The 14,048-nt window shown below is 52.2% G+C and overlaps 1 long non-coding RNA gene across 1 annotated transcript; it reads left to right on the forward strand.

The window, feature by feature from the left end:
* Positions 1 to 482: 482 nt before the first annotated feature.
* LOC139076693 (uncharacterized) lies at positions 483 to 2,724 on the forward strand. The gene is made up of 2 exons (XR_011528580.1): positions 483 to 914; positions 1,514 to 2,724. It is a non-coding gene; the product is annotated as an uncharacterized lncRNA (long non-coding RNA).
* The last annotated feature ends 11,324 nt before the right edge of the window (positions 2,725 to 14,048 follow it).

The following is a 14,048-nucleotide window of genomic DNA, read 5'->3' on the forward strand; positions in this document are numbered from 1 at the left end:
TGTGGTGGGGCTCTGACCCGGGCAAGAGAGCTCTGGGGGAACTCTGGCTTGTCCTGTGTTGCCCTTTGCAGGGACTAAGCTAGGAGCGGGTTGGGGAGAAAGGAACTAGGGGTTCACTCCAGGCCCCTGTGGGTGCTCTTTGGCCGCGAAGCAGCCACTTCTGGGCAAATCCTAACTGGAGAACTAACAGCCTTATCTGGCCCCATAAAGGAGAACTCAGGAGGCCACTGGCTGCCTCTGGAGGAAGATGCTGGTTTTCTTGGAGCCTGAGGTGTCAGAGGAGTCCCCAGGGTTCTTTCGTCAGTGCTACAGACTAAATCATGACCCCTCAACATTCATAAGCTGAAGCCCTAACCCCCAGTGTGACTGTGTTTGGAGTCCAGCCCATACGGAGGTAATTAAGATTAAATGAGGTCATAGGGTGGGGCCCTGATCCTATACGATTAGTGTCCTTATAAGAAGAGACACAAGAGAGCTTCCTTGCTCTCACTCCATCTCGTGAGCACACAGCAAGGAGGCAGCCAACTGTAAGCCAGGAGGAGGACCTTACCAGAAACCAAGTCAGCCCGCACGTTCATCTTGGATTTCCAGCCTCCAAAGCTGTGAGAAGCGAATTCCTGTCGTGCAAGCCACCCAGGCTGTGGCATTCTGTTCGGGCAGCTGAGATGACTAAGGTAGTCCGTGACATTCCTCACAGTGCTCTGAGCTTCCAGCCCTGGGAGGAGGCTGAGCAATCATGGCAATGGTCAAGGATGCAGTTAGGAAGTGGCAGCTGGGGCCAGAGCCAGGCCCATCTTGCAGCTTCTAAGCCGGGTGCCTTTGAAGACCGAGCGCTGATGATGGTGACGATGGTGGCAGAAGTCACATGGAACGTAATAGAACAAAAGAAACGGAGCTGGCTACCGAATACGGAGGTAACAAGGGTCAAAACCGAAACAGACTCACAAAGGGTCAGAAGCATTTGTGGATGTCAGGGTCTCAGAGGCTCTAAGGGGGATAGGCCACCCTTTCCAGCCGGGACTCGCCTGGGCGCCCACCCTGTCTCCTTACACTGTCTCAGGGATCTGATTCCAGGGTTTAGAATCAATGTTTGTGACTGAATCCTGGAGGGAGAGACTCAAAGTGGGGACCCCAGGATGCTACACATTGTGGACTCTGCTTCAGCTGGGGATCTCAGGTGGCCTGGGGACCCTCCATCCATCTAGCCCATGAAACAACCACAAGTGGGCTCTGTTTTCCCAGGCCAGCTACCTTCCTGTGATCAGAGCGACCACATGGACTCCTTTCCATTATCCTCAGACACCTTTGGGACCACAGGGTCCCGTCCCTGCCCCAGAGATGGGCTTCTCACTCTGGCTGGGGAAGGGGCTGTGAGGAGGCCAAAGTGAACAGAAATACGTCCAAATGGTTCTGGGGTTCATGCCAGCATATAAATAGCACAACGCCAGGATAATTCTTTTCAAAGAGATTATCTGAAAGAGTTTACATTAATGCAACATGTCATCTTTTCCAGGAGCCATCTTTGAGATCAGAAGCTGTGGCTGGGCACCAGCTCAACACCCCGGGGGTGATTAAACAAAACGTCAAGAACTGAAATGATGTTATTAGGCAAGGAGGGACTCTGAACTTGGGCTAGTGAGGGAAAATCTGGGCGTGGGAGAAGGAAGCCCCACCTGCTCCCAGGCTCGGGGCGTGTGCGGGGATCCCTGAGCCATCTGCAGGCGTGGCTTCAGGGCTAGGTTTGCAACTCGCTTGCTGTGTGGCTTGGACTAAACAGTTGCCCTCTCTGAGCCCAATCTCCTCACTTTCAAGGGAGGCGGATGTCTCTTAGGTGTCTTCAAGGTCTGTGTTTCTCTGAATGATGAATATTTAATATGATTATGCTGTACGGAGATTTGTAGCATGCTTTTTCTTAAATTATGGTTTTTGAAGTACATATCTCTAGTTTCCGCACATGCTCGTGACCAATTATTTGTTGGTCTTTGGGGAAGATTTGGGACTTTGTTCTTGTTCCTTTAATTATCCCATTGACAGCTGTGTTCCACCGACCCAGGGGGACAGCCCTTGTCTTCTAGGCCGTGAGTACCGACCAGTTAGCTAATAGTTAAGGGTCACAGTGTTACAGGCTCTTAACATCAGCCCTGATATCAGTTCCCCCACATTGAACCCAGCAGATATGGGGTTAAAACTAAAACCCACCACCCCCTTTCCTGCTTCTCTAGCTCCACTCATATGTAAATACCTGTTTCTCTAAACTTGGACTCTTTGAGCTTTACAACTAAATGGGAGTTACAAATTGTTAAAAGCCCAGGTGGCCTGGAGTTGGAGGCACACTGAAGTTTAACTCATCATGTGTCCTTGAGTTTGCCAGGAAAGCCGCTGTCTCGAGTATCAAGGAGCGGAGGCTTCCCAGACCTCAACTCCTCAACTCCCGGCGCTTGAACCCGCCCCGCCTCAAACAAGAAGAGGAGACAACAAAGGACGCCCACTTGCCATCCTCCTATCTCACCCTCCCCCTCCGCCTGGCTGCAAGCAGCCTTTCAAGGCCAAACGCAGGCTGGTGGGAAAGCACCGAGCTGCACAAGCTACGTGTTCCACCCTCCCCTACCCAAAACCCCAAATAAAAATCCCTACCCATTCCTCATCGGGGAGCTAGCAATTTTTGAGGCATGAGCCCTTGCTTTGCTCCCTGTGCCTGGCATAGTAAAAACCTTTCCTCTTCCACTCAAGTCTCTGTTCTCGTTATTTGGATTGGCATCGGGTTCAGAGACCGAACTTTCGGTTACAACAGAATAATCTTTCTAAAGAGGATGGGCTTTGGCCTCACCCAGAGCTGGTGTGAATCCAGGCCCCTCTATTTAATGGCTGTGTGGCTCTGGGCAGGATCCTAAACCGTACTGAGCCCGGATTTCCTTGTGTATAAAATAGAATGAATTTCAATTACCTGGTGGAATTGTTGGAGGAGTACATGAAATGGCACAGGAGAGAGGACTCCAGCTAAATGGTAACCAGACGACTGAGGTTCACTTGATACTACCATCATTCTCAGGCTTGTATTGTTAATTCTGCTTCTTCCTTTATCTTGTCTCCCCAAGTACACTCTCCGGTCCTCGTGGGCAGGAATGGTGCGTGGTCTCTTGCAGCCTCCCTCAGAGCCCAGAGCACAGCCTTGCGGGTAGTGCTATTGGCTCTTTGTCTTTGAAATGGCACCGTGGGACGCCCTTGGGACACCTGCCTCCCCAGGGGCCATCATCCCCATCCTTCCCAATTCACCGGGCCCCTTCTCAGCAGCCATCTTTGTACTGACAAATACTTTATATCCTGAGTTCTAAGACACCCATTTTAAAAACAGGAAACAATTAATGAGTGTCTACTTGTACTTTTCCTCATTTATCTAATGAGAGAGAGGCCTGGTCAGTATAAAAAAAGTCAAATACAGATGTATATAGAAGAAAGGATGAGAGTTCTTCATCCTCTTCCCAGTCCATTCCTGGCCCCAGAGGTGGCCACAGGCAATAAATATGGCTTTAATGTTTCCTGACCTTTTCTCTATGTATTAGAAACTATTTACATAACATACGTAAACTTACACAACGTAAAACTTTTCTAAAAACATAAATAGGTCATTTCTGAGACCGACTTTGTTTTTTAGTTAATGAAATGTTTCTCATGTCAGGTATGTTGCTCTTTTAAAAATTGACTCTATTCTTTAAATTGTCATACAGTAAAATTGACTTTGAGCTGTACAGTTCTGTGAATTTTAACACACGTATAGGTTTGTGTAACCACCACCATCACAATCAGAATACAAAACATCTCCATTACCTCCTAAAATTCCCTAGTGCCGTCCTGTATCGTTACACCCCGCCTCCATCTCTGACCCCTGGCAACTGCTTATCTGTTTCTCCAAGACGTACTTTTGTCTTTTCAAAAATGTTACATAAATGGACTCATGCAGCCTGTAATCTTTTGAGGCTGGTTTCTTTCCTTTAGCGTAATGCCTTTGAGATCCATGCAAGTTGTCGTATCAGTTTTTATTGTTGAGCAGTATTTCATTGTGTGGAGGGATCACATTTTATTTGTCCGTTCAACAGGTGGTAGGCATTTGGGTTGTTTCCAGTTGTTGATAATTATGAACAAAGCTACTATGGACGTTTGTGTATAGATCTTTGTGTGGGCATATGCTTTCATTTCTCGGGTATTCCCAGGAGTGAGATTGCTAAGTCTTATGGTAAATGCATGTTTATTTTCATAGGAAACTGCCAAACTGGGGCCGGCTCTGTGGCTAAGTGGTTAAGTTCATGGGCTCCACTTTAGCGGCCTGGGGTCTGCTGCTTTGGATCCTGGGTGCGGACCTACACACTGCTGGTCAAGCCACACTGCGGTGGCATCCCACATAGAAGAACTAGAAGGACTTACAACTAGGATATATAACTGTGTACTGGGGCTTTGGGGAGAAAAAAAAAGAGCACGATTGGCAACAGATGTTAGCTCAGGCCCAATATTCCAGAGCCAAAAAAGGAAACTGCCAAACCATTTTCCGGAGTGGCTGTATCATTTTGTGTTCCCACCAACAGTGTACAAGAGTTCCTGTTGCTCCATGTCCTTGTCAGCACTTGGTATTGTCAGTTTTTTTTAAATTTTGCCCATTCTAATAGTTGTGTAGTGGTATCTCATCACAGTTTTAATTTGCATTTCCTTAATAGCTAATGACATTGATAAGACGTGTTTTCAAATAAAGCATTGGGATGTTTCTGTCATTGGGCTACATAGTTTAATCCATGTGTGCTTTTAGTTTGTTGCTATTGATTGAGGCTGAGTCTAGCACTCTGCAGGAATAAAGCATGGATGTGCCGACCATCCGCCAGCCAGCCCCTCCCACATGGAGTTTCCTCCAGGCTGGAACTGAGATCTGAGAACTTTAGCATCAGCTGCCGCTGCTAATTGAAGCCAAGCATCTCATGATAAATAGTTCTCGTTTACAATTGGGTGTAAACAGGGATTCTTGAAGTTGCTGAGCATTTCCTGCTGCCAATTGTGGTTTAGTTGGGCCTTCTTATTTTCTATCAATAAAAAAGCAAACAGCAGGAGAAAAGCACAAAAATATTTTCAATTATTTGGTTTTTGGAAATGAGTTGACCAACAACCAGACAATTGACTCTATGGCTTACGTTTTCAGGTGTCCAATTTGGTGTCACTTAGACGCAACTTAAACACTCAGATCTTTATTTAGGAACCAGGCACAATTAGCATCAGAGAACGATAGATTCTTAAAGTTGGATGAGCCCTCTGGGATCATTCTCAATCTCGATTCAGACATTTGTTCTTCAGCTTCCTCCATGAGAGTCATCTATCTGGTTAGGTGATGGGGAACTCAGTACCAGGCAGGCCAGTCCATCCCTGGGCAACTTAACTGTTAGAAGTTTTCCCTTTTCCTGAGCTGAAAGGGACTCCCCTGACTTCCTTCCATTGGTCTCTAGTTCGTCCCCAGGAGCCCACAGAGTGTCTGAGTTTCCTCCCTCTTCCTTTTGACAATTCTTGATATGGTTGAAAGGAGCCATCACATCTCCCCTTGCTCCCTCAGCTTTCTCATCCTTCCTGTGTCTCACAGCTTAGAGCTTCCAGTGCCTGGTCCCCTCCTCTGGGCATGAGTCACTGACCTTTTTGTAGGAAGAATCCCTTCACCCCTGTCACTCTGGTTTGCTCACTTTCCATGTGTGAGTTAGGGAATAGCAGCCATTGACGCCAATGGGTGGCTCCCTCCCGGCCCCAGGAAGGCAGTAGAAGATGGTGGGTGCTGTGGAATCAGGGCCTGAGTTGGAACCCAGCTTTGGCCCTGACTAGCTGTGTGACCTTGGGCAAGTTTCTAAACTCTCTGTGCCTCAGTTTTTGCATCCATCAAAAGAGTATAACAAGCTGCTAAAAGGCAGGAGGTGGTCATGTACCCATGGGTATCCCCCCCATGGCTGCCAGGCAGATACTGGCCTTGGAGAGGACTGGAACTGGCAGAGGATGACTGCCTGTGCCCACGGGAGAGTCTTGGCCAGGGTCTGAGGAGTAGTCCTTGGGAAGGGCAGGGCGGGGGACATGGTCAGCAGCCTGTGGCGGGAGGCATGTCCCAGGTGTCTGTCTACAGAAGGCAGAGACGTCCCTTGAACCCCTGCTGCTGTTCTAAAGGAAAGCCCCCGAAGGACAAGCTTGAGGCAGGGGGACAGAGCGCTGGCCTGGGGCATCAGGAGGCCTGGGTTGCAGTCCTGCCCTGACTCTGGGCAACTTACCGTGTCTGTGAGTTTCAGCTTCCTCGGCTGGAAAATTGACACTATCCGTAACACTCTCCTCGTTTTTCAGGACTGCTCTGAGGCTCAAATGCTGAGTCATCCTGGTGTGGGGGCCAGAGCTCCAGTTTGGGGTCAGACAGACCTCAGCTTGAATTCTGCTTCTGGCACACAAAAGCTGAGGGGCACGGGCAGGTGTCTGAACCTCTCTGAGCCTCTGGTTTTTCTTTTGGAAAATGGATATGGTACTACGAACCTCGAAGGGCCGTGGGAAGATGAGACGTACCACATGCAAAGTGCTTAGCACAGTGCTTGGCACACAGTAGGTGCTCAGCGTAGGGTGTTCGTCATGGTGAACTGCGAGTGGAGTGTTTGGTGAACAGCAGATGCTCAGGAAATGATTGAACTGGACAGAATGGAGCTAGCTGGAGTTCCTTCTGGGGTCTAAGTCTGGGGACACTGTGGATCTTTGGGGCAGACACCCTGATCAATGTTCCCCAGAGGGCCCTGCGCTTGGTCCTCCTCGTCCAGCAGCTCCAGTGTGGACAGGCGATCGAGACTTAGGACAGCTGGAGCCGAGACACCTGGATGCAGAGACCTCTCCCTGCTCACCTCTAGGCGTTTGTTAGGCAACATCCCAGGGCTCCAATGCTGGAATACGAGGCCACCAGGGCTTCTCATCACAACCGATTGTGTGCTCTGGGCCAGCTGAGCGGCTAATGCGTCCCCCCCGCTGGAGCCTCTCAGCAGCAGGTCGCCTGGTTTTGGAGCAGTGAGGCCGAAGGAGTGGCCTCTTAAATATTGAATCACCCCGATCTGGCCCCACTCCTGCTGATTCGACTAAGGGCTCCAAGCCTTAAGTTTGTTTAATAACCTCCTGACACTAAACAAACAACCTTGCAGAAGGAGTAATTTGCAAGGCAGAAAGAAAACAAATAAGTTGCAAGGACACGGGCCGGGAGCAGCCAGCTGATTATATTCTGGGGGCCTCCTAAGTCCCACATCCACCGAGAGCATATAGATCTTGGCTCCTCTCCACTCCGGGAAGTCTTCAAAAACACGGCCAAGGGAAACTTTGCATTAGGCCCATGGTGATGGCACGTCATTAGAATTCTGGGGACATATTAAATGCCATCTAGTTGCTAACACGATGCATCATTTTCTGCTAAATAATTGATCACGGTGCAGAGATTGTGTTTGTGGAGTTTAAAAAAGTGATTAGAGCAGGGAACATTTCTGGGAGGCAAGTTGCATCTGTAACCCGGAGCCTGCTCCGCGCCCCTTCCCGGGGGGGGCCCTCGGGCACTGGGGATTCTGGCCACAGTGGAGCTGGGGTGCAGTACAGGAGCGCTGACACAGCAGGACGGGTGGCGGTGGGCGGTGCGGGTGGCTGATAGAAGACTGACAAGGATGGGGTGGTAGCAGCACCCTTGTAAGGGCCTAAGGGGCTGCACCCACCTCCCACCTTCGAGTCTGTTGGAGGCGTTGAGGGGAGGCAAGTGGCCTGCCCAGGGGGGAGACTGTTGCTTCCCCCCAACCCGTGGCCCACACGCCAGTAGCATCTCCCAAGGCAGGGAAGGCAGGGTCTGCCCTGAGAAGAGCTTGCCCCAGGATGCCCCAGCTTTTTTCCTTTTTCTGCCCTACTCTCCCCCAAAGATAATCTCCTCCTTCTTCCCCTCCTACTGGGGAAGAATTGGTGACTCTCCCCGTTTCCTCCGAGTAAGGGTGTGCTGTCAGGTGTAGGATGTGTGTGAAAAGACTTTGGTCTGGGTCCCCGGGAAGGCATTTCAGAGGCTGTTGGGGGAGGGAGGTTTTAGGAGCGGGCTGTGGGCATATCCGGGAGGTGAGTGGTGGGCCTTCCATGGGGTATTAACATAGCTGGAAAGGGGAGAGGTCTGGTACGCAGTAAAGTGCAAGAGTAATTTTCAAATGAATGACACATACCTGAACAAGAAGTCCATGTTCACACATTACTGACTGGCTCTGTGCCCTTGAGCAAACCTCTGAGCCTCAGTTTCCCTATTTGAAAAACACACGTCTCTGAGTGTGTGTGGTGATTTTTTTTTTTTTTTAAAGATTTTATTTTTTCCTTTTTCTCCCCAAAGCCCCCCGGTACATAGTTGTGTATTCTTCGTTGTGGGTTCTTCTAGTTGTGGCATGTGGGACGCTGCCTCAGCGTGGTCTGATGAGCAGTGCCATATCCGCGCCCAGGATTCGAACTAACGAAACACTGGGCCGCCTGCAGCGGAGCGCGCGAACTTAACCACTCGGCCACGGGGCCAGCCCCTGATTTTTAAGGGCCCTCTGGCCATGGCATTCTGTGCTTCTAAATTGGCTGCTCTTACCCCTGGCTGCACGTGAGAATCTCCTGGGGATCTTTAGAAAATACAGATGCTGGGGCCCGACCCTCAGAGGTTCTGATTCCACTGGTCCAGGGCAGGGTCTGGGCATCTGTACCCCCAGGATCTTCCCTGGTGGCTCTGAGGTGTAGCCAGGGACAAGCACTCTTACCCCACGAGGAGCACGTGTGGTGTGGGAAAGGCAGGTGCAGACCTGGGCCAGCCTGCTCTGGCCAGGTGTGAAGGTCCCCAACTCGGGAGCAAGAAGGGAAAGGCCGGCTGCTGGAGAAATAGTTTCAAATATGCAGCTGCTACGGGGTGCTGGGTGGATGAAAAACACTGTCCTTCGGTGGCCACAGCTGCCGGGCTCAGCGGGCAGCCTCCCCTGGAGGTGGAGGGCATTGGGGAAGGGGCACAGGGTGTGCAGGGGGCAGGCTTCAGCTCTCTGCACAAAGGAAAAGCTTCCTTCCCAGAGAGGCTGGGGCCGAGGCCGTGGGGAGAAACCATTTCCCTGCCTCTCATCCTTCCTGGTCTTAGAATGGGTCTTTCTCTCTCCTAATGGCACAGGGCGTATGCAGACGGCTTCGAGCTGCTCCCACCAGTCAGGTGTTTATCCCTGGTCCCGCTTCCTCTTCCTCCAGCATGTCCAAGATTGCTCCAGCCCTCGGGCCCTAAATACCTGCTGTGCTGACCAACTCCTTAGTGTACACGTCAGGAAGGTTGAGGTGTCCACATGTCCCCTCCCCAGCAGCTGGAGAGCTCCCTGAGGGCGCACACCAGTTCTCCCCGCTTCCTGGCGGAATAAAGTGTTAGGCACTCTTGTTAGTTCGTTCAGACTCACATCTCCCTGCTCGGGCCTCCACCCCAGCTCGGTCACCACCCGGCCGTGAATCCCAGCCAAGTCCTCTTTCCTGTCCCGGAACCCTGTTTCCTCATCTGAAAACAGAGTGGCCCAGGCTCCTACAGACTGATGGCAGTGGGTTCTGCAGCTCTGAGGGGTGGACAGAGATGACCACTACTAGTTCCATTTTACAGATGGGATCACTGAGGCTCAGGGAGGACGTGACAGCACCAGGGTCATTCAGCCAGTAGGTGGGGGCCCAGAAGCAGAACCTGCAGCCCCTGGATCCCAGTCCAAGACAGCCCGCAAGCGAAAAATGGAAAATGCAGTCCAAGATCACGGGGACCTTCCCAGACTCCCAGTCTGAGGAGGAAATTACTTTCTCTTAGGAGACAAGCTCCTACTTTGAAATGAGCCTTCTCACTGTCTCTCTGGACGCGACCTAACTGATTCATTCTCTGCTGCCACCTGGATATTTCTGGGCTTGTCTGGGCCTTCAGCCTGACCCCTGAAGGGCGATGGCCTGGGCCACCCACATAGTGTCTGAGGGAGATTGGTTTTTGATAAGGTCACGGCAAATTGTCCAGGGATCCCTGGGGAGGTATCCTGTGATGCTCATGCCGGCCCTGGCCACAAGGTCAGGATCAGAAGCAGGGACTAGAGGCTGGGGATGAGGGTTGGGGTGGAGGCAGGGTCAGAGTCCACGTGCAGGATGCCCACTGAGGGTGGCTCCGACAACTTCCAGCTGCTGCCCAATTTGCTCCCATAGGGCGGGGCGTTGGATGACCGTCCGAGGCCAGGCTGGCAGAGCACAGCAGGGTGACCCTGGGAAAACTAATCTCTCAGCTATTTCAGTTTGAGATGCAGAATTTTGGAGTGAGAGAAGCGAGAACAAGACTCCTCTCCTCTCCTCGCTTCTGCGCATAGGAGCTGAAGGGGTCTAATCTGGTCTTTTCTATGTCTCTTCCATTCTGGTCTCTTCCTCGAGGGCAATGTGGTCCAGAGCAGCACTCCTCCAAAATCAGTGAGCATCAGAATCACTGGGGACTTGCCAAAACACAGATTCCTTGGTCCCACTCCCAGGGTTTTGATATAGGAGCTCTGGGGACCACACTTGAAGAATCACGATCTTGCCTCCTCCCACCTCGGTCCCCAGCCCAGCTGGAGGGGTTTCCTAGAAGTAAGGGCATCCACCGCAGCATCTTCTGAAATGTGGGGAAATCGGTGCCCGCCTCGCAGGCTCCAGGTGAGGTCCGAATGGGATGACTCAACATTTGCGAAGCCTCTAGCGCAGGCAGGCACTCCAAAATATGCCTTTCTGGAAGGGGAGTTGTGGCAGAGGTGGGGAGGGCAGAGGCCTCCCGGTCCACTCTCATCCTTGTGAAAATAGGAAGAGTGAGGGTGGGGGACTGCGAGAGCTGGGGCCAGGATGGCCACTTCCTCCAGTGGGTGTCCTCCCTCCAGCCGGGAGGCGCGCCGCTCCAAGCTGCCTGAGCAAACATCAGTGCTCAAAGCAGCCTCGCCCCCCACCCCCAGCACCCCATGCAGGCTGTCAGTCACCGAGGCGGCTGAGTCACCACTTCACTGAGAGGCCACTTCCTCCCTCCAACAACCTCCCCACGGGTTCTGCTGGGACCAGAGCTGGTGAGATGTGGGGTGCTGGCTCCCTCCCCACTTCCCGCAGGTGCACAGGGACTGGGCAGAGGAGGTCAGCCGGGAGTGGGCCGCCCTGTGTCTCTGCTCGCACACTGCTATAGCTCTCCCTTGCCTGTGGCTGTGTTTCCCACGTGTATTAGACATGGGCCTTCCACTCCCGTCTCCCTATCATCCAACATCTAGAAGAACCCTGTTTGGGCTCACCTCAGGGCACCCCAGGACCAGGCTGCCAGCTGCTTCTCTGTCTTTATTTCCCACAACTCCCCATCAGGCCCTGGGTCTGCAGCTGAGTTCTGGTCCCCTAGAAAGAGAAGTCATTCTGTGTCTCCTGACCTCAATGTGCTCATCTGTGAAATGGGAGCCCAGAAGAGCACTCACGACCTCTCCTCCTCAGAAATCCTGTCCTGCTGCTACCCGCAGGTGCATGGGCTGGGCTTGGAGCCTGGACCTCCCGCCTGGAAAGAAAGGAAGTGGCCTCTTGAAGGGCATTTTTGCATCTTTGGGGCTAATTTCCACCTGACTTCCTTCTTCTGCTAGAAACTGGAATAGCCTGATGGAGAAACAGCCCTCCCCATCTTAGATGTGTTGCTCATTCCTCTGTGCCCTTGCTCCGGACCCCCTCTTCCAGGAGCACCCTTCCTCGCTCCTGGGCACCCTGGAGCCCCTGCTCACATCTCGAGACTGGGTGGGGCTTCTTTCTCAAGTGTTTCTGACCTCCCGCCCCCATGCTCCATCGCAGAGTCCCTGCATCACATCGACTGTCATTTGTTTACCTGTCTCTGTCTGCTAAACTAGGAGCCCTGAGGGCAGGGCCCCTGGCTCAGTTTCTTTGCTCCCCAGAGCTCGGTCAGGGTCACGGTAGGGCCAGGGCAGGTGCCAGCACAGCAGAGTTAGGGAGCCTGGAGCCCCGGGAGAGGACTTCCGCTTTTTTTCCTTCTAGGGCTTCCATCTTGAAGAGGAACCCAGCAGGTGTGTCTGTGTGTGCTCAGCGGGGTCTCTGTCCCAGGGTCCTCTGCATTTTCCCTCCTGCTTCATTTCTTAAGGCGGAGAGAGACTGGGGGCCCACAGATCTGAAAATCTAACTTTTGGAGACAACAATTCCTTTTGAGGAGTGAGCCAAGGCTGACAGTGGACCTCTTACCCTCCCCTGCAAATGCTTGCCACCCCCCAACCCATCCATCCTCCTCCCCTCCCCGCCCAGACACCTCCCCCTCGCCACCATCTACCCATATACCATGAGGGCCTATGGAACCCCTGGGTGTGTTCGAGGGTGGCCTCCTGTACTCCCTTTTGGGAAGGAGACCCTGGGAGCCCTGGTGTGCCTTTGCCAGTCACTGCCATCTCTATTCCAGGCACGCCGGGCTCCTTCAGCTCTTGGAATCCTCCAAAGGCCCTCCAGTGTTTAGCTCAAAGGAACCCTTTGATGTCCTAAATGACAAAGCCAGCATTACGGCGGCGGCTGCGTGGTGACGGGCTCCCTGTAGACACCCCGGGAGGGGCAGCTGCCCGGCTGTCGGCGCTTAAGGCGTCTGAAGCGTTTTGTTTCAGCTCCACGTGGGCGTCTTTGTTGTCAGAGCTGCCTCCGCCAGGCTCCTCTTGGGTCTCCTTAGGGAAGAGCAGAGCTGCCAGGCCGGCCTAACCTAGCTGTGCACGTGGTGGGACAGGGCCTGGGCCCGCCCTGGGACGTGGGAGCCCTACTTTGCCCAAGGCTGCCGTGGGCTCCCTGTCACCCTGTCACCCTGCCTGAGTCCTCTGCTCCACCAGGCTAGTCAGTCGTCTGATTACCGAGGGGAGTGGAGCGTTTTGCATCCAGGACCTTTGCACAGCCTGGCTCTGATCTCAGTCTTTGGGCAAGTCTCAGTTTTCTCGTCTTAAAGTGGGGATGGTGATGGTAAGATGTGCCCCAGAAGACTGGATGGCACGACACTCACCCCGACAGAGCCCCTGGCACACGCAGGCTCTCAATACCAATCCCCATGCTCTTCCTTCCTTTTCTTCATAACTTAGTGGTCCTGGCTTCTCATTAAAATCCCCGAGGGGCATTTACAATGTACCGATGCCCAGACTCTGCTCAGACTAGTGAGAGAGGATCCCAGAGGGCGAGGTTTGCTTTTGTGCTTTAAAAGCCCCCCAGATGATTCTAAGATGCAGCCAAGGGACAGAACTCCTGACCCCACTCTGACCTGATCCCACCCTTCCTGACCTGCGACGTCCAATGACGCAAATTGAAACTTTATTTCCTTAATCACACCAACCACTTTTCAAGTGCTCAATAGCCACATGTCGCTGGTGGCTACCATATTGGACCACGCAGGTCTAGAGCATTTCCAGCATATCGGAAAGTTCTTTTGGAGAGCATTGCAAGACCAGAGCTGTCCAGGGGAAATGTAATGCAAGCCACCTATGTAATTTATGTGATCAGAATTTTCCTAATAGCCACAGTAAATAAAAGGAAACAGGTGAAATTAATTTGAATAATGTATTTTATCTAATCCTATGCATTCAAAAGGGTGTCATTTCAGCATGTAATCAATAAGAAAAAAAAGTAATGAGCTATTTCACATCCTTTTTTATACTTGGTCTTTGAAGCGTGGTGTGCATTTTATCCCTTCAGCACATCTCAATTTGGACGGGCATCTTTCCAGTGCTCAGTGCTATGTGCCCTGCACAACGTGGGCACTCAGCAAGTGCCTGGTGATGTGTGAAACTATTTCCCATGAGCATCTTCTTCTTGATGCCTGACATTGCTGGGCCTGCCTGTAGTGCTTTAGGACTTATGAAGCGCTTTGATACACATGACTTCTGATGCCCCCAGAGCCCTCTGACCAAGTGCTATAATCCTCAGCTGGCATTGCCCAGGAACACGGCTTGGACACAAGGAGACAGTCCCAGAACCTGGGTGTGCATCTTGGATGCTGTTGTTGTAGTCCCTGGGTT

This window comes from Equus przewalskii, chromosome 17, assembly GCF_037783145.1.
Source record: "Equus przewalskii isolate Varuska chromosome 17, EquPr2, whole genome shotgun sequence".
Classification (NCBI taxonomy): domain Eukaryota; kingdom Metazoa; phylum Chordata; class Mammalia; order Perissodactyla; family Equidae; genus Equus; species Equus przewalskii.